This window comes from Ranitomeya variabilis, chromosome 4 (assembly GCF_051348905.1).
Source record: "Ranitomeya variabilis isolate aRanVar5 chromosome 4, aRanVar5.hap1, whole genome shotgun sequence".
Classification (NCBI taxonomy): Eukaryota; Metazoa; Chordata; class Amphibia; order Anura; family Dendrobatidae; genus Ranitomeya; species Ranitomeya variabilis.
In genome coordinates this window covers 333319371-333338312 of record NC_135235.1, presented here as the reverse complement: position 1 = coordinate 333338312, position 18942 = coordinate 333319371, and the positions used below count along the sequence as shown (strand labels likewise).

The window sequence follows — 18942 nt, the reverse complement described above, 5'->3', positions numbered from 1 at the left end:
TGGGGGGGGAGACACAGAACCACAACTCTGGCCCAGTGGTATAACAGTAAACTATGAACGTGACAGAAAGTGGCTGCCTGATATATATGACACACTAGCAGTACAGGAGAATATACACTGTGTGCGAATTTTAATCTCCCTTTTTTTTGGGGGGGGGGGGAGACACAGAACCACAACTCTGGCCCAGTGGTATAACAGTAAATTATGAACGTGGCAGAAAGTGGCTGCCTGATATATACGACACACTAGCAGTACAGCAGAATATACACTGTGTGCAAATTTTAATCTCCCTTTTTTTTGGGGGGGAGACACAGAACCACAACTCTGGCCCAAAGGTATAACAGTAAACAATGAATGTGGCAGAAAGTGGCTGCTTGATATATACGACACACTAGCAGTACAGCAGAATATACACTGTGTGCGAATTTTAATCTCCCTTTTTTTTTGGGGGGGGAGACACAGAACCACAACTCTGGCCCAGTGGTATAACAATAAACTATGAACGTGGCAGAAAGTGGCTGCCTGATATATACGACACACTAGCAGTACAGCAGAATATACACTGTGTGCGAATTTTAATCTCCCATTTTTTTTGGGGGAGACACAGAACCACAACTCTGGCCCAGTGGTATAACAGTAAACTATGAACGTGGCAGAAAGTGGCTGCCTGATATATACGACACACTGGCAGTACAGCACAATATACACTGTGTGCGAATTTTAATCTCCCTTTTTTGGGGGGGGGGAGACACAGAACCACAACTCTGGCCCAGTGGTATAACAGTAAACTATGAACGTGGCAGAAAGTGGCTGCCTGATATATACGACACACTAGCAGTACAGCAGAATATACACTGTGTGCGAATTTCAATCTCCCTATTTTTTTGGGGGGGAGACACAGAACCACAACTCTGGCCCAGTGGTATAACAGTAAACTATGAACGTGGCAGAAAGTGGCTGCCTGATATATACGACACACTAGCAGTACAGCAGAATATATACTGTGTGCAAATTTTAATCTCCCTTTTTTTTTTTTTGGGGGGGGGGAGACACAGAACCACAACTCTGGCCCAGTGGTATAACAGTAAACTATGAACGTGGCAGAAAGTGGCTGCCTGATATATACGACACACTAGCAGTACAGCAGAATATATACACTGTGTGTGAATTTTAATCTCCCTTTTTTGGGGAGGGAGACACAGAACCACAACTCTGGCCCAGTGGTATAACACAACACTATGAAAGTGCCAGAAAGTGGCTGGAATTATTATTTAAAAAAAAAATAAAAAAAATTCAATAACAAGCTCCCTACAATGAGCTCAGGACAAGTATGGCAGCAATAAAAAGAACTGCTGAACACAAAAATGTGGACAAATAAACAAGATAGGTAACTGTGCAGAAAGGAGCAACAGGATTTTTGCTTTGAAAAAAGCAGTTGGTTTGCACAGCACCGTGCACACAGCTATGCAGCTGCTGCACTAAAATACGACCTCTACTGTCCCTGCACAAAAAGGTGGTGTGGGACAGTGAAAATCGCTCCAGCACAAGCGGTTTGGGGGTTTATATTTCCTCCCTAACTCTGTCCCTGCTTCTGACTGACTGCAGCAACACCTCTCCCTATGCTCAGATCGGCAGAAGTAAGATGGCGGTCGGCGTGCACGCCCCTTTATAGCCCCTGTGACGCCGCAGACAGCAAGCCAATCACTGCCATGCCCTTCTCTAGGATGGTGGGGACCGAGACCTATGTCATCACGCTGCCCACACTCTGCGTCCTCCTTCATTGGATGAAAAACGGCGGTGACAGCGTCATATGAAACGGGACTTTGGCGCTCTGATCGTGTACCGCATGGCCGATCCCACACTAGGATCGGTTCGGGTTTCATGAAACCCGACTTTGCCTAAAAGTCGCCGATTTATGAAAATGACCGATCCGTTTCGCTCAACCATAATTTTTAGGTTTTATTGTTCTCAACACATTCCACTATGTAATCAATTAAGATTTACAGCTGGAATATTTCATTCAGTGATATCTAGGATGTGGGATTTTAGTGTTCTCTTTATGTTTTTGACCAGTGTAGTTTATAGCATCTAGTGTGTTATAGAGGCCTGATCCTTGGTTCAAAAAAAAATTCTTCTGGTATTAATGTCATACAGTAAGGAACCTAACTTCAGAAATAGTTTAAAAATAGTTTTTTGTTTTTGTTTTTTTAAAATAGTTTGTCGCATCTAGTGTGTTATAGAGGCCTGATACATAGGCCACAAATAGTGTTGAGCGATACCTTCCCATATTTGAAAGTATCGGTATCGGATTGGATCGGCCGATATCAGGCCCTGGGATCCATATTCTTGTAAAAAATAAAGAATAAAAATAAAAAATATGGATATACTCACCCTCGGACGAGCCCTGGCTGTCACCGCTGCAAGCGTCTGCCTCCGTTCCTAAGAATGCAGAGTGAAGGACCTTCGATGATGTCACGGTCACGTGAGCGGTCACGTGAGCGGTCACATGAGCGGTCACGCGACCAATCACAAGCTGCGACGTCATTGCAGGTCCTACACTCACTGCATTCTTAGGAACGGAGGCTGCCGGTTGCACCGCTGCGAGCCAGGGGCCGTCGGAGGGGTGAGTATATCCATATTTTTTATTTTTATTCTTTATTTTTTACATTAATATGGATCGCAAAAATATCGGAACTCGGTATCGGAATTCCGATACAGCGAATATCGTCCGATACCCGATATTTGCAGTATCGGAATGCTCAACACTAGCCACAAACAATTTCTTCTGTTATTAACGTCATATTGTAAGGGACCTGACTTGAAAAATAGTTTGTAGCATCCAGTGCATTATAGAGGCCTGATCCTTGGTCCAAAAATAAATCTTTTTTCTGTGACTAACAGGATACAGCACGCCATATTTCAACTTTGAATTTACTGTCGCTGAAATTCAGCTGTTTGCAGAGGTGGTGCAGACTTTAAAATCTAATTTTTGGTTGTTAATACTATGCTCCTACCACACTATCTGAACAACATGACTGGGAAAAAGCGAGGCAGTGGTGGAAGGGGAATTAGGCTTGGCGTTCAAGGTGTATGTGGGGTAGGTGGTAATTTTTGTGAAAGCACTAGTGAAGCAACGTGACATCCTATGCAAAGACCACTGACAACTTATGCTACTAGACAGGCTACACCACTACCTTTCTTTGGCAGATGCACAGCGGTGTGCCTTGTTGATGATGCCTAGAAAGAGCATGTACTCGAGTGGATTGCAAGTGCTTCAAGTGGCCTCTCCTCATTCACCTCCACTTCACATCCAGTTCAGTCCACAGATGTGGCACCCAATTTCCCCTCGCTTCCCCTTGCGTCCCAACTAAAACGTTCAACTGAGTGTACGGAACCACAGATGGATGAGACTGAAGAGCTGTTCACACATTCTATACCATGTTCATCAGAAGTGTGCTCAAAAGCTTCGCAGAGTCAAGAGGAGGAAATTTGCACCTATGCCCAAATTTTTTTTTAGCTTGGATCTGGGGCAGGAAGAATTACGGTCAGAACAGCATCCTGACCCTCGTCATCAGACATTAACCCCTGGGGGAGGTGATCCTGATGAGACCCAAATATCTGAGGCTCACTTGGACTGTACTGTGCTGTCAGGGTAAGAAGAGGAGGATGGCAACTCCAATGGCGAGGAATGTGATAACACTGAGGATGATGATGTGTTCCATCTCAGTTGTTGTGAATATAGAGGCACACAGCTGAGTAGGTCATCTGAGGAGGAAGACGAGGAGATTATGTTGAGCCGTCCATCGCAGACATGTTGTGATGCAGCCACGATGACCGATGCATCCTCAGCCACAACCATGCCTCTGACCAGCAGCATACACAAGTCTGCAGCTTGCAGGGATGACAAGGGTTGCCTAGCCTGGGCCTTTTTTTGACACTGCAAAGGATGAGCCACCTCACGTAATCTGCCAACTTTGCAAAAAAAAACAGTCGAGGTAAAAAGTGCAATAATTTCACTACTACATGTATGAACAATCATATGCACAATCAACATGCCTTAGTGTGGGAATCCCATTGTGCAAAAATGTGGACCAGCGGACATCAACCACCATCAGCCACCCCATCAATCGCATCTGCTGCTTCTTCCTCCTCCCCTGTTACTGTGCCAACTATTGAGATGCAGTTCTTTGACCACAGAACCTCGGGTTCTTTACCCGATCAAGTCATGCTGACTGGGAGGCTGTCTTCAGCTGTAATGGAAGCGGACATGCCTTCTGTTTTTGGCCAATCTCAGAGACCGATCACACCACAAGTTTCTCAATCCACAGTAACATCTCCGCCTGCACCTCTCTCTTGGTCCAGCAGTTTGTCCGGTTGACTGTACTCAGCCCTCTCACAGCTCTGCAGCCAGGCCATGGTTCTGCATTTGTGGTCACAGAAAAGATTGTTTCCTCCTACGCATGACAAAGCTAAGAGGTTGAACTTCACCACCTCCAATTTCCACAGAAATGCTGCCTTTCCGCCTTGTGGATACCTACGGATTCTGAAAGCTGATGGCCCTCGCAGTCCCTAGTACCAGTTAGCCAGTCACCATTACTTTTCTAAGAAAGCTGTGCCTGCATTACCCCAGCATGTCGCAGAAAACATCACCCGTTTTTTGACAAAACTCTGTCTGCAAGGGTGCATTTCACCACAGATACTTGGGCGAGTAAGGGCTGACTGGGCACTGGGTGACTCTGGTGGCTGTGGGACAGGCGCTGCTCCACAAGTCTTGGAATCTCCAAGGCTTGCAGGCCAAATCTGCTGCTGTTGCTGCTGATGTTAACATTTCCTCCACTCCCTCTGCGTCCTCTATCGTATCTTGGGCCTCCACCTGCACCATCAAGCTCTGCCTTCATGAGACAGGTGTTTCAACAGTGCATAGCGAACCCCCACCTCCCTCCGTACTGTGCAGCCAGGGCTCACCACAGTCAGGCAGTCTTAAAATTGATATGCTTCGGAGATCGCAGTCATACAGCTAAAGAGTTGTGGACAGCTCTCCAGGCTGAATTTTATCAATGGCTGTCTCTGCTGAACCTGCCTCTGGGGAAGGCCATGTCCAATAATGGTGGGAACCTTGTGTCGGCCGTACAGCGAGACAGGCTCACACACATGCCTTGCATGGCTCACGTCCTCAACCTGATGGTACAGCTTTTAGTCAGCCACTCTTCTGGCCTGAGTGACCAGAAAGCACGTAAGCTGTGTGCTCATTTCCACCATTCACATCCCTCTGCTCATCGACTTGCATCGATGTAGAGGTCTTTGTCCATGCCAGATAACAGGTTGGTATGCGATGTGCTGACATGGTGGAATTCCACTCTGCACATGTTGCAGCAACTGTGGCAGAAACAACGAGCCCTGATGCAGTATGCCATGTCGTATAGCCTGGGCCAACGCAGTTAGGATATGGTGCATATCACGTTTACAGAGTGGGCACAGATTAAGGACCTCTGCACCCTTCTGCACAGTTTTGAAATGACTACTAAGATGGTTAGTGCTGACGAAACCATCATTAGCATCACTATTCCGGTCATATATATATATGCTGGAGCAGACTTTGAGTAGCCTGCGGGAGGAGATGGTGGTGCCTGAAGAAGAGGAGGAGGCTGAGGAGGCTGCGGAAGGGACAACATTGTCTTGAAGTTCAAGACTGTCGTTACACAGGTGGTAGCCAAGGGAGGGTGGATTACTGTTATCGAGGGGGCTGGTGATGATAACAAACTGTTATCAAAGGTGCAAGATCTGAGGAACAAATGGAGGAGGAAGAGGTGATGGTTGAGCAACTGTCAGATGAAGAGGATAATCCTCCCCTCTCTGTTGTTCGGGGGTTGGCGGAACGGGACATTGGAAACGAGCCTCATTGTTACCCAGCCACCAACACAGCATGGGCTCAGACCTCATGTAGAAGCCAATATATGAGTGCCTTCTTGCTGCAACATAATCCCCATATAGTAATGATTAGGAATAATGCTGACTACTGGGTTGACACTTTACTAGATCCATGTTATAAAACCAAATTTTGCAAAATGATTCCCGGCCTAGAAATGGACCCGCGAATGCTGGAGTTTCGTAACACGCTTTAATACAACCTTAACCCCTTTCTGACATTAGACGTACTATCCCGTCGAGGTGGGGTGGGCCCGTATGACCACCGACGGGATAGTACGTCATATGCGATTGGCCGCGCTCACGGGGGTGGCCGATTGCGGCCGGGTGTCAGCTGACCATCGCAGCTGACATCCGGCACTATGTGCCAGGAGCGGTCACGGACCGCTCCCAGCACACTGCGATCAAACATGATCGCAGTGTTCCGGCGGTATAGGGAAGCATCGTGCAGGGAAGGGGCTCCCTGCGGGCTTTCCTGAGACCCCTGGAGCAACGCAATGTGATCGCGTTGCTCCAAGGGTTTCTTACCTCCTCCTCGCTGCAGCAGGCCCGGATCCAAAATGGCCGCGGCATCCGGGTCCTGCAGGGAGGTGGCTTCACAGCACCTGCTCAGAGCAGGCGCCGGGAAGCCTGGAGCTGTGCACGTCAGATCACCAATCTGACACAGATCAGCGATCTTACACTATAACATGATGCCCCCCCTGGGGCAATGTTATAGTGTAAAAAAAAAATATTCACATGTGTAAAAAAAATTCGAAAAAATCCCCCAAAAAATAAAAAAATAAAAAAATATTGTTCCTATAAATATATTTCTTTATCTAAATTTAAAAAAACAATAAAAGTACACGTGTTTAGTATCGCTGCGTCCATAACGACCCGACCTATAAAACTGTCCCACTAGTTAACCCCTTCAGTGAACACCGTAAAAAAAAAAAAAAAAAAACAGGCAAAAAACAACGCTTTATTATCATACCGCCAAACAAAAAGTGGAATAACACGCGATCAAAAAGACGGATATAAATAACTATGGTACCGCTGAAAACGTCATCTTGTCCCGCAAAAAACGAGCCACCATACAGCATCATCAAAGAAAAAGTAAAAAAGTTATAGTCCTCAGAATAAAGCGATGCAAAAATTATTATTTTTTCTATAAAATAGTTTTTATCGTAAAAAAGCGCCAAAACATAAAAAATGATATAAATGAGGTATCGCTGTAATCGTACTGACCCGAAGAATAAAACTGCTTTATCCATTTTACCAAGCTCGGAACGGTATAAACGCCTCCCCAAAAAGAAATGAATAGCTGGTTTTTGGTCATTCTGCCTCACAAAAATCAGAATAAAAAGCGATCAAAAAATGTCACGTGCCTGAAAATGTTACCAATAAAAATGTCAATTCGTCCCGCAAAATACAAGACCCCACATGACTCTGTGGACCAAAATATGGAAAAATTATAGCTCTCAAAATGTGGTTACGCAAAAAATATTTTTTGCAATAAAAATCGTCTTTCATTGTGTGACTGCTGCCAATCATAAAAATCCGCTAAAAAACCCACTATAAAACTAAATCAAACCCCCCTTCATCACCCCCTTATTTAGCAAAAAATTAAAAAAATGTATTTATTTCCATTTTCCCGTTAGGGTTAGGGTTAGGGCTAGGGTTAGGGCTAGGGTTAGGGTTAGGGTTAGGGCTAGGGTTAGGGTTAGGGCTAGGGTTAGGGCTAGAGTTAGGGTTAGGGCTAGTGTTAGGGCTAGGGTTAGGGTTAGGGCAAGGGTTAGGGTTAGGGCTAGGGTTAGGGCTAGGGATAGGGCAAGGGTTAGGGTTGGGGCTAGGGTTAAGGCTACAGTTAGTGTTGGGGCTAAAGTTAGGGTTAGGGTTGGGGCTAAAGTTAGGGTTAGGGCTTGGGAATAGGGTTGGGATTAGGGTTAGGGTTTCAGTTATAACTGGGGGGTTTCCACTGTTTAGGCACATCATTGGCTCTCCAAACGCAACATGGCGTCCCATCTCAATTCCTGTCAATTTTGCATTGAAAAGTCAAACGGTGCTCCTTCCCTTCCAAGCTCTCCCATGCGCCCAAACAGTGGTTTACCCCCACATATGTGGTATCAGCGTACTCAGGACAAATTGTACAACAACTTTTGGGGTCCAATTTCTTCTCTTACCCTTGGGAAAATAAAAAATTGGGGGCAAAAAGATCATTTTTGTAAAAAAGCATGATTTTTTATTTTTACGGCTCTGCATTATAAACTTCTGTGACTCACTTAATGGGTCAAAGTGCTCACCACACATCTAGATAAGTTCCTTAGGGGGTCTACTTTCCAAAATGGTGTCACTTGTGGGGGGTTTCAATGTTTAGGCACATCAGTGGCTCTCCAAATGCAACATGGCGTCCCATCTCAATTCCTGTCAATTTTGCATTGAAAAGTCAAACAGCGCTCCTTCCCTTCCGAGCTCTCCCATGCGCCCAAACAGTGGTTTACCCCCACATATGGGATATTAGCATACTCAGGACAAATTCTACAACAACTTTTGGGGTCCAATTTCTTCTCTTACCCTTGGTAAAATAAAACAAATTGGAGCTGAAGTACATTTTTTGTGAAAAAAAGTTAAATGTTCATTTTTATTTAAACATTCCAAAAATTCCTGTGAAACACCTGAAGGGTTAATAAACTTCTTAAATGTGGTTTTGAGTGCCTTGAGGGGTGCAGTTTTTAGAATGGTGTCACATTTGGTTATTTTCTATCATATAGACCCCTCAAAATGACTTCAAATGAGATGTGGTCTCTAAAAAAAATGGTGTTGTAAAAATGAGAAATTGCTGGTCAACTTTTAACCCTTATAACTCCCTAACAAAAAAAAATTTGGTTCCAAATTTGTGCTGATGTAAAGTAGACATGTGAGAAATGTTACTTATTAAGTATTTTGTGTGACATATCTCTGTGATTTAATTGCATAAAAATTCAAAGTTGGAAAATTGCGAAATTTTCAAACTTTTTGCCAAATTTCCATTTTTTTCACAAATAGACGCAGGTAATATCAAATACATTTTACCACTATCATGAAGTACAATATGTCACGAGAAAACAGTGCCAGAATCACCGGGATCCGTTGAAGCATTCCAGAGTTATAACCTCATAAAGGGACGATTGTCAGAATTGTAAAAATTGGCCTGGTCATTAACGTGCAAACCACCCTTGGGGGTAAAGGGGTTAAGAGAGCTTTTCCCCAAGACAGCATTGAAACACACAGTTCACATCGCAGCACTAGACTTTCAACCTTTCGCCTGTCAATTTGTCAACGCCAAAACATTAGCAGCAGCATCAGTGGTGGAAGTGGAAGAAGTAATTTCTGTGAGTCCTTTGACTTTTTTTAGACCAACTCGTGCACCAGCCCAACAGAGGCCAAATCTTACACATGGTGAATGAATGGAGAGGATGGTGCAGGAGTATCTAAAACTAAATATCAATACCATCAGGGAGGGTTTGGACCCTTTCACATTTTGGTCTTCCAAAATGGATGAGTGGCCTGAGCTTGCCTCACATGCCTTGGAGGGTTTATCGTGCCCGGCAGCCAGCGTTCTCTCAGAATGTGTTTTCGGTGCTGCTGGTGATGTCCTGACGAATACGCGCATATGTCGGTCCCCTGAAAGTGTTGACTGCCTAACTTTCATTATCTTTCTATAATCTTTTTTTTTATATATATAGCAATAACATATCTTGCAGCGCTTTACAGTTTTTGCACACATTATTATTAGATGAACAAGTCATGGGTCTCCAAGGACTTTTGCAGCCCAGTCACAGACTATAAAGACTAGGTGATATTGCATTTTTTAATGTGATGCATTAAAGGGAACCTGTCACCTGAATTTGGCGGGACCAGTTTTGGGTCATATGGGCGGGGTTTTCGGGTGTTTGATTCACCCTTTCCTTACCAACTGGCTGCATGCTGGCCGCAATATTGGATTGAAGTTCATTCTCTGTCCTCCGGAGTACATGCCTGCGTAAGGCAAGATTGCTTGCGCTGGTGTGTACTCCGGAGGAAAGAGAATTAACTTCAATCCAATATTGCGGCCAGCATGCAGCCAGCGGGTAAGGAAAGGGTGAATCAAACACCCAAAAACCCCGCCCATATGACCCAAAACGGGTCCCGCCAAATTCAGGTGACAGGTTCCCTTTAATGTCATGTAACTTCACTTGGCTTCTGTGGCTGCTGCTGCTGCTGATGTTAACACAAATTTGTGGAAATGTGGATAGTCATGGTTGGTCTACATCTGCTGTGTTAGCTGTAGTGGAAGACTTGTCGGTCCCAATTATACTATTTCTATTCTCATGAAAGTTATTCCACTTCAGTGGTGTCAGGCCCTCATTTTTTTTAACTCTGAACAATTCAAGTTAGGTGTCCATCTGCTGTATTGGGTGTAATGAAAGACCTGTCTGTCCCTATTCAACTATTTCAACTGTGGTGAATTTGATGCCAGTTCTGTGGTGTAAGGCCTTCATTTCTTTAAATGTGAACACTCTGGGTTGAGTGTCCATCTGCTGTATTGGTGTAGTGAAAGACCTGTCAGTCCCTATTCTACTATTTCTACTTTGGTGAAATTGATGCCACTTTGGCGTTGTCTGCCAATAATTTTTGGAAATGTGATCACTCCTTATTGGGTGTCCATATGCTGGAATGGGTGTAGTGAAAGACCTGTCGGTCCCTATTCTACTATTTCTTCGGTGGTGAAATTGATGCCAATTACTTTGGGAAATGGGAACACTCCTGGTTAGGTCTCCTTCATGAGTGTTGCCTGTTAGCACTAGGCCTCTGAGACCGTCAGTCCTCCACCTCCTTGTACTCAACTACCCGTGTTACTATCCTTACATTTTTCTGACAACGATAGTCTAGAAAACTGATATTTGTGCCACCTGAGTGTGGCTCAGCATAAGAGCAAGTAGAGGTATTGCATGTGGTGTCTGGGCTCCCAGTAAAGGGGCCCTACACTGATCCCTCAGCCACCTCATTTTATTGTGACATTCATTGGAAAGATTTAAATGCTGTCCCAGACCCCGATACCTCATGGCTGGCTGATTGCTGCAGTTCCATGCTGAAATTTATACTATGGGTGAATTGAGGTCACTTTCCGGGTGTCTGTCCCTCATTTGATGTGTTTTGGCAACATTTGGGGCCGTTCTAAGGTGTTGTGCATGCGTCTGCTTTTGCCTCCCATTGACATGAATGGCGTCCAGTTATGTTCAGTGAATATTCAACGAATTAATCGGTGAATATTGCAAATTCGGCGAACGTAATCCAAGTCGAACATTGAAATATTCGCTCATCTCTAAACATGACTACAGAATTACACAAAACATCGCACATTTCAGATGAAAGAACTAAAATGTTTTATCACCAATAACTTTTTTTATATTTAATGGGACCATCTATCCCAAGACCACTGGAACCACAATGTGTTTTAGAATAGCACCTAGCTTTACAAATCTTTTTATGGGAACATCTGAGGAATATATATTATATACTCTCAAAAATCACATAATAGGGTATAGTCCTGTATCATTACCTCATTGTGGATTTGTTCATAATGTGATGAGGTTCAGATGAACAAGCCTGCCAATTTTATAAGGAATATAATAAGAATACTTGAGATATTAAATTCACTTTACATAAGAGTAGATACGAAATCAAATGACTAGAAATGCCATTTACAAGTTATTATTATTATGCTTTTTTCTTATCTAGCACTATCATATTCCTCAGCGCTTTGCATACATTATCATCGCTGTGCCCAATGGGGCTCACAATCTAAATTCCCTATCAGTACGTCTCTGGAGTGTGGGAGGAAATGCATGCAGTCATGGGGAAAACATACAAACTCCTTGCAGATGTTTTCCTTGGTGGGATTTGAACCAAGGACCATAGTGCTGAAAAGCAACAGTGCTAACCGTTGAGCCACCATGCAAAGTTGTCACGCTCGCAATACCGTCAGACAGTTTATAGGACTTCACCGCAAGACATTGAGCAGCGGTAGCAGACGCTGCTCACTGTCTCTTCTGGATGGCAGGCTGAATAGTCGCATCATGCAAACATGCAGCCTGTCATCTAGATATAGCAGAGCTAGATCTGTCGTTCAACAAATGGATAATTATCTTCTCAGCTGACAAGTGAGCAAAAATGTTTCATATTTTAATTCTCTTGCAGGGGACAATGGATTCACTGGAATGGGTGATGTAGTAAGCATAGAATAATTAAGATTTACTCAAGGAGTCTGTGTCATTCTTTCAATTAAAGGACTTTATTCTGGTTGTGAATGTTTTTATACAATATGACTATGATGTCATGTTCCATTCTGGGGTTTTTGTCCTGTCTGCCCCTTTTCCAGGTGGATCATGTCAAGGGTTAACTTTGCACTGCCTCATTCTGGGTTCAGGTTAGCTATTTAGCTCTGAAGCATTCTGCAGGCAGTGTCAGCTATAGTTCTGTCTTCGGTGTGTGCATCTGACTCTGGTAGATCTTGATTTGTCCTGCTGTGATCCCTGACTTGCCCGTGTCTGTTGACTTCCCCTGACTGTCCTTTCCCAGTGTTTCCCTGTTAGTTGGTTTGATTCCCTGGTTTTTGACTTGGCTTGTATTCGGACTCGCTTCTGCCTTCTGTCTTTGTCTTTTCAGCTTTCGACCATTGCTGAACCCCCTGACTTGTTCCTGACCATGTGTACTGCTGCTTCTGGTGCTTCTGCTTCTGACTGTTTTTAGACTCCACTTGTCTGACCACTCTCTCACCACTTGGTGGTGCCTGTGCTGCTGCTCTGTGGTGCTACTCTGTGTGTGCAGTCTCTTCCCTCACAAGCTCCCCCTGGTGGAGGTTGTGCTATAATGAACTGCAGCAGCATGACATATGGGTTAGTAATGGAGGCGTCTTATATACGACTCCGTTACTAACCTCTGGGCTTGCTATCGCCTGACAATACAAACATCAACCCCCCAACTATCACCCCACTTGCCAGTGCATCAGGGCAAGTGGGAAGACTGAGGCTAAGTGCCAAAATTGGTGCATCTTAAAGATGCATCTTTTCAGGGATGGCTGAGAGCTGATCGTTTTAGCCCGGGGAAGGGGACAATATCCATGGCCCCTTCCTAGGCTATTAATATCAACCCAGAGCTGTCTGCCTAGCCTTTACTGGTTATAAATTATAGGGGTACCCTATGTAATTTTTTTCTGGGGTCCCCACTTTAATAGCCAGTAAAAGCTAAGTATACAGTTGTGAGCTGATATTAATAGCCTGGGAAGCTCCGTGGTTATTACCTCCTTCCCAGGCTATAAACATCTGCCCCCAGCCTTCTGCTTTCCCTCTGCTGGTTAAGAAAATTACACTGGAGCCTACGCCATTTTTTTCAGAAAAATAGTCTTTTAATAAATAAAGACATGTACAGTAAGCTGCACTAATCATACAGCTCTGGCAAAAATTAAGAGACTACCACATCAAAACCCTGTCATGGACAGCCCATTCTCCAAACCTGAACCCCATTGAAAACCTCTGGAATATAATCAAGAGGATGATGGATAGTCACAAGCCATCAAACAAAGAAGAACTGCTCAAAATGTTGCGCCAGAAACAGTGTGAAAGACTGGTGGAAAGCATGCCAACACGCACGAAAGCTGTGATTAAAAATCATGGTTATCCCACAAAATATTGATTTCTGAACTCTTCCTGAGTTAAAACATTAGTATCGTTGTTTCTAAATGATTATGAACTTGTTTTATTTGCATTATTTGAGGTCTGAAAGCACTGGGGGGTTTTTTAGTTTTGACCATTTCTCCTTTTCAGAAAAAAAAATACAAAATTTATTGCTTGGAAATTCGGAGACATATTGTCAGAAGTTTTGTAGACTAAAAGAATTTTTGCATTTTATGCAAAAATATACCTATAAAGAGAAAAATCAGACAAACTGAACATTTTGCAGTGGTCTCTTAATTTTTGCCAGAGCTGCATATGTCACTGACATCTGTTTATCTATCTGTTCTATGTGTATTTACTGTATGCAATCTACTGCATGTGGCTGCTGAATTGCCGGCTTTTCAAAGGACATAGTTGTGTACAAATTGGACAGCACTCGCATGGTCCTAGTGCTGTGCTTTTTTTTTTGGTTTATTCAATCGTGATCTACAGGTATGGTTCTACAGGAAGTAGTTTTTCTTTTTTCTGGGGCCAATAAACTTTATTAGCATGTACAAAGAGACACAAGTTAGCCAAAAAAGCATGAAAAAAACACACCAAATCCACAACAAAAAATGCACCAAAACATGCATTTTTGCTGCAGGTGCTTTACTGGCAAAAAATCAGGTTTTCCTGCAGAAAAAAAAACTTAGCCTAACCTACCACACAAAATCCAGAATAAAAGCAATGAAAAAAAATGTTATGTTGTTTTAAAATGTTATGAATAAAAATAAAAACAAAACCTCACACAGCTCTTTCAATAGTAAAATAATAAAGCAATAATTCTCAGATTATCAATTAAAAAATAAAAATGCGTTACCCTCTCTATGCCTGTTTCCTAGACAAAATTATTTAAAACTATTGAAACCTGTTTCCTTACCTTGCTGTTGTCTTCTTGTGTGCTCCTTTCATCCCCTCTCCAGATAAATGATTAATTTAAACTTGTAGGTTTCTGAGTATTTATACATTAAATGCGGGTGTGAACATCTATAAAAAGATCACATTTTACAATCCAAACACAAAAAATAACAGCTCACCACACCCTCATCACTTGCATCTTGGGTGCCCAGCAGCCTGAGCAGGCAAAGAGGTAAAGGTGATTCTCATAAAATTAGAGTATCATCAAAAAGTTAATTTATTTAACTTCTTCAATACAAAAAGTGAAACTAATATATTACAGTATATAGAGTCATTACAAAAAGAGTGATCTATTTCAAGTGTTTATTTCTGTTAATGTTGATAATTATGACTTACAGCCAATGAAAACCCAGAAGTTATTATCTCATTAAATTAGAATAATTAACAAAAACACCTGCAAAGGCTTCTTAAGCATTTAAAAAGGTCCCTTAGTCTGTTTCAGTAAGGCTCCACAATCATGGGGAAGAGTGCTGACTTGACAGATGTGCATAAGGCAGTCATTGACACACTCCACAAGGAGGGTAAGCCACAAAAGGTCATTGCTAAAGAAGCTGGCTGTTCACAGAGTGCTGTATCCAAGCATATTAATGGCAGGTTGAGTGGAAGGAAAAAGTGTGGTAGAAAAAGGTGCACAAGCAACGGGATAACCGCAGCCTTGAAAGGATTGTTGAGAAATAGTCATTCAAAAAATTTGGGAGAGATTCACAAGGAGCGGACTGCTGCTGGAGCCATTGTTCTGTTTGTAATGACTCTATATAATATAATAGCTGAAGAGCCTGGCATTGCCTGGGCATAGTAAATATCTGTGGTTAGTTATAGCACCTCACTTCTCTTATTTTCCCATCACCCCTCTCATTTAGCACCTCACTTCTCTCATTTTCTCCCTCACACCTCTCATTTTTCCCCTCACTCCTCTCATTCCCCCCTAACACTTGTCATTTCGACCTCACATCTGTCATTTTCTGAACACTCCACTATTTTCCCTCACTCCTCTCGTTTTGCACTCACACCTTTTCATTTTCACCTCACACCTCTCATTTTCCCCTCAATATATACATGTTTGTCATCTCCCTTATATGTGGTATACACCTGTATGTCATCTCCTGTATATAGTATATACCTGTATGCCATCTCCCCTGTATATAGTATATACCTGTATGTCATCTCCCCTGTAAATAGTATATACCTGCTGTATGTCATCTCCCCCTGTATATTGTATATACCTACAGTATGTGTCATCTCCTCCTGTATATAGTTTATACCTGTATGTCATCTCTTCTGTATATAGTATATACCTGTATGTCATCTCCTCCTATATATAGTATATACCTGTATGTCATCTCCTGTATATAGTATATACCTGCTGTAGGTCATCTCCTCCTGTATATACCTATGTGTCATCTCCTCTTTTATATAGTATATACCTGTATGTCATCTCCTCCTGTATATAGTATATACCTGTATGTCATCTCTTCCTGCATATAATATATACCTGTATATCATCTCCTCCTGTGTATAGTATATACCTGTAAGTCATCTCCTCCTGTATATAGTATATACCTGTATGTCATCTCCCCTGTATATAGTATATACCTGCTGTAGGTCATCTCCTCCTGTATATACCTATGTGTCATCTCCTCTTTTATATAGTATTTACCTGTATGTCATCTCCTCCTGTATGTAGTATGTACCTGTATGTCATCTCTCCTGTATATAGTATGTACCTGTACGTCATCTCTCCTGTATATAGTATATATCTGTGTGTCATCTCCTCCTGTATATAGTATATACTTGTGTGTCATCTCCCCTGTATATAGTATGTACCTGTATGTCATCTCCTCCTGTATATAGTATATATCTGTGTGTCATCTCCTCCTGTATTAGGCCTCGTTCACACGTTATTTGGTCAGTATTTTTACCTCAGTATTTGTAAGCTAAATTGGCAGCCTGATAAATCCCCAGCCAACAGGAAGCCCTCCTCCCTGGCAGTATATATTAGCTCACACATACACATAATAGACAGGTCATGTGACTGACAGCTGACATATTTCCTATATGGTACATTTGTTGCTCTTGTAGTTTTTCTGCTTATTAATCAGATTTTTATTTTTGAAGGATAATACCAGACTCGTGGGTGTTTTAGGGCAAGTTTCATGTGTCAAGTTGTGTGTGTTGAGTTGCGTGTGGCGACATGCATGTAGCGACTTTTGTGAGATGAGTTTTGTGTGGCGACATGCGTGTAGCAACTTTTTGTGTGTCGAGTTGCATGTGACAGGTTAGTGTAGCAAGTTGTGTGCAGCAAGTTTTGCGCATGGCAAGTTTTGCCCGTGGCGAGTTTTATGTGTGGTGCGTTTTGAGTATGTGCAAGTTTTGTGTGAGGCAACTTTTCCATGTGTAGCAACTTTTGTGCATGTGGCAATTTTTCCACGTGTGCAAGTTTTACGTGTGGCGAGTTTTCCATGAGGTGAGTTTTGCACGTCTGGTGAGTTTTGCGTGAGCCTAGTTTTGCATGTGGCAAATTTTGCGCGTGGCGAGTTTTGAGTGGCGACTTTTGTGTTTCGACTTTTTGGTGTATGTGTGGTGAAATGTGTGATGAAGGTGGTATATGTGTTCAAGCACGTGGTAGTGTGTGGCACATTTTGTGTGTGTGTTTATATCTCCGTGTGTGGTGAGTATCCCATGTCGGGGCCCCACCTTAGCAACTGTACGGTATATACTCTTTGGCGCCAGCGCTCTCACTCATTAACCCTCCGTCAGGGGCAATATGTTTCATAACGAGTTTAGGGGCATTGCGCCTGTCCGGCACAGGCTAGAAAATTGGCTATATTTTCCTTTTTTTAAAATTTCAATGCTCTAAAAGTGATCAGTTACCTTAATAGGAATGTAATAAATGAGAATACATATAATCAGGTGTAAAAAAAAATGTTTAATAACCAGAAAAGTAATATGTTTCTATGTCTTGAGCATCCTCCTCACTCTCTCCATCTTGACCTGTATCAGACACATCTGGACATTCTTCCACATCATCTTCTGAAGCAATGTCACTTTCTTCCCCTAAATCTTCTAGCTGTAAGGGGTCTGTCTCATCATCAATCAGTATATTTTGCACTTGCTCAACATGAAGGGCATTGGACAAGTCAAATATTCTCCTCGCCATTTCAGAAGAAAAGCTGAAGCAAGAGAGAGAATATGTGTTAGGGCGCAATGTGCCTGAGAAGCACAATCTTATTTCTAACAAAACCTTTTATGATAAATCCACAAATTTAGCACTAGCTATTCATAAAACAAGCTAAAAAACAATTGGGATGAATAAAAACAGCAAATTCTAATCGTCAAATGTGTGATGCGTTCAGGGGCAATGAGCCTGAGAAGCCAAAACACTGATATCTGATCTCCTGCAGCTCTGCAGCACAAGAGGCTTCTCAGGTTTCACACAGCCTTTAAAGTTAGGAAGGTTCTGGGAGGAGGGTGTTTCCCAGACAAACCACTGAAAATAGAGAAATGAAACTAAGTGAGCTGCGCCTGTCAGATCAGTTGCCCCTGACGGAGGGTTAAGTCCGCCTTGTTCACATCTGGCAGCTGTCAATTTGCCTCCAACACTTTTCCTTTCACTTTTTCCCCATTATGTAGAAAGAGGCAAAATTGTTTGGTGAATTGGAACGTGCGGGGTTAAAATTTTGCCTCACAACATATCCTATGACGCTCTCGGGGTCCAGACGTGTGACTGTGCAAAATTTTGTGGCTGTAGCTGCGACGGTGCAGATGCCAATCGTGGACATACAGACATACACACATACACACATACATTCAGCTTTATATATTAGATGAGTTTCACTTTTTGTATTGAAGAGCTGAAATAGATAAACTTTTTGATGATATTCTAATTTTGTGAGAAGAACCTGTGTATCATCATAGTTAGGCACTCAATTTTCCTTGGTTTAATACGTTATTGGAAATCCATTTGCACAAATGACATGCAGTGCGGTCTACAACACATCGTATGGGTTTCGGAATTTCAACCCTTAACCCCTTCAGCCCCCAATTATGTTTTCACCTTCATGACCTGGCCAAATGTTACAACTCTGACCAGTGTCACTTTATGTAATAATAACTCTAGAACACATCAACGGATCTCACTGGTTCTGAGAATGTTTTTTCATAACATAATGTACTTCATGATAGTCGTAACATTTATTTGATATTACTTGAGTTTAATTGTGGAAAAAAGGAAATTTGGTGAAAATGTTTAAAATATTGCAATTTTCAAAGTTTTAAATTATATGTCCTTAAATCAGACAGTTATGCCACACAAAATAGTTAAGAAATAATATTTCCCACATGCCTACTTTACATCAGCACAATTTTTTAAACTTTTTTTTGTTAGATA

General features: G+C 42.5%; 1 protein-coding gene across 2 annotated transcripts in view; it reads right to left on the bottom strand.

Annotated features, from left to right (window-relative positions):
* The window catches only part of LOC143764709 (NXPE family member 4-like), a 417919-nt gene extending 403390 nt beyond the window's left edge, over window positions 1-14529 (bottom strand). Inside the window, exon 1 of one of the 2 annotated variants that reach the window (XM_077250562.1) lies at window positions 14518-14529. The gene's annotated coding sequence lies outside the window, so the exon portion shown is untranslated. Of the gene's footprint in view, window positions 1-11485; window positions 11505-14517 lie in introns of those variants that run through there. The other variant, XM_077250564.1, reaches the window with a different exon arrangement.
* Window positions 14530-18942: the final 4413 nt, after the last annotated feature.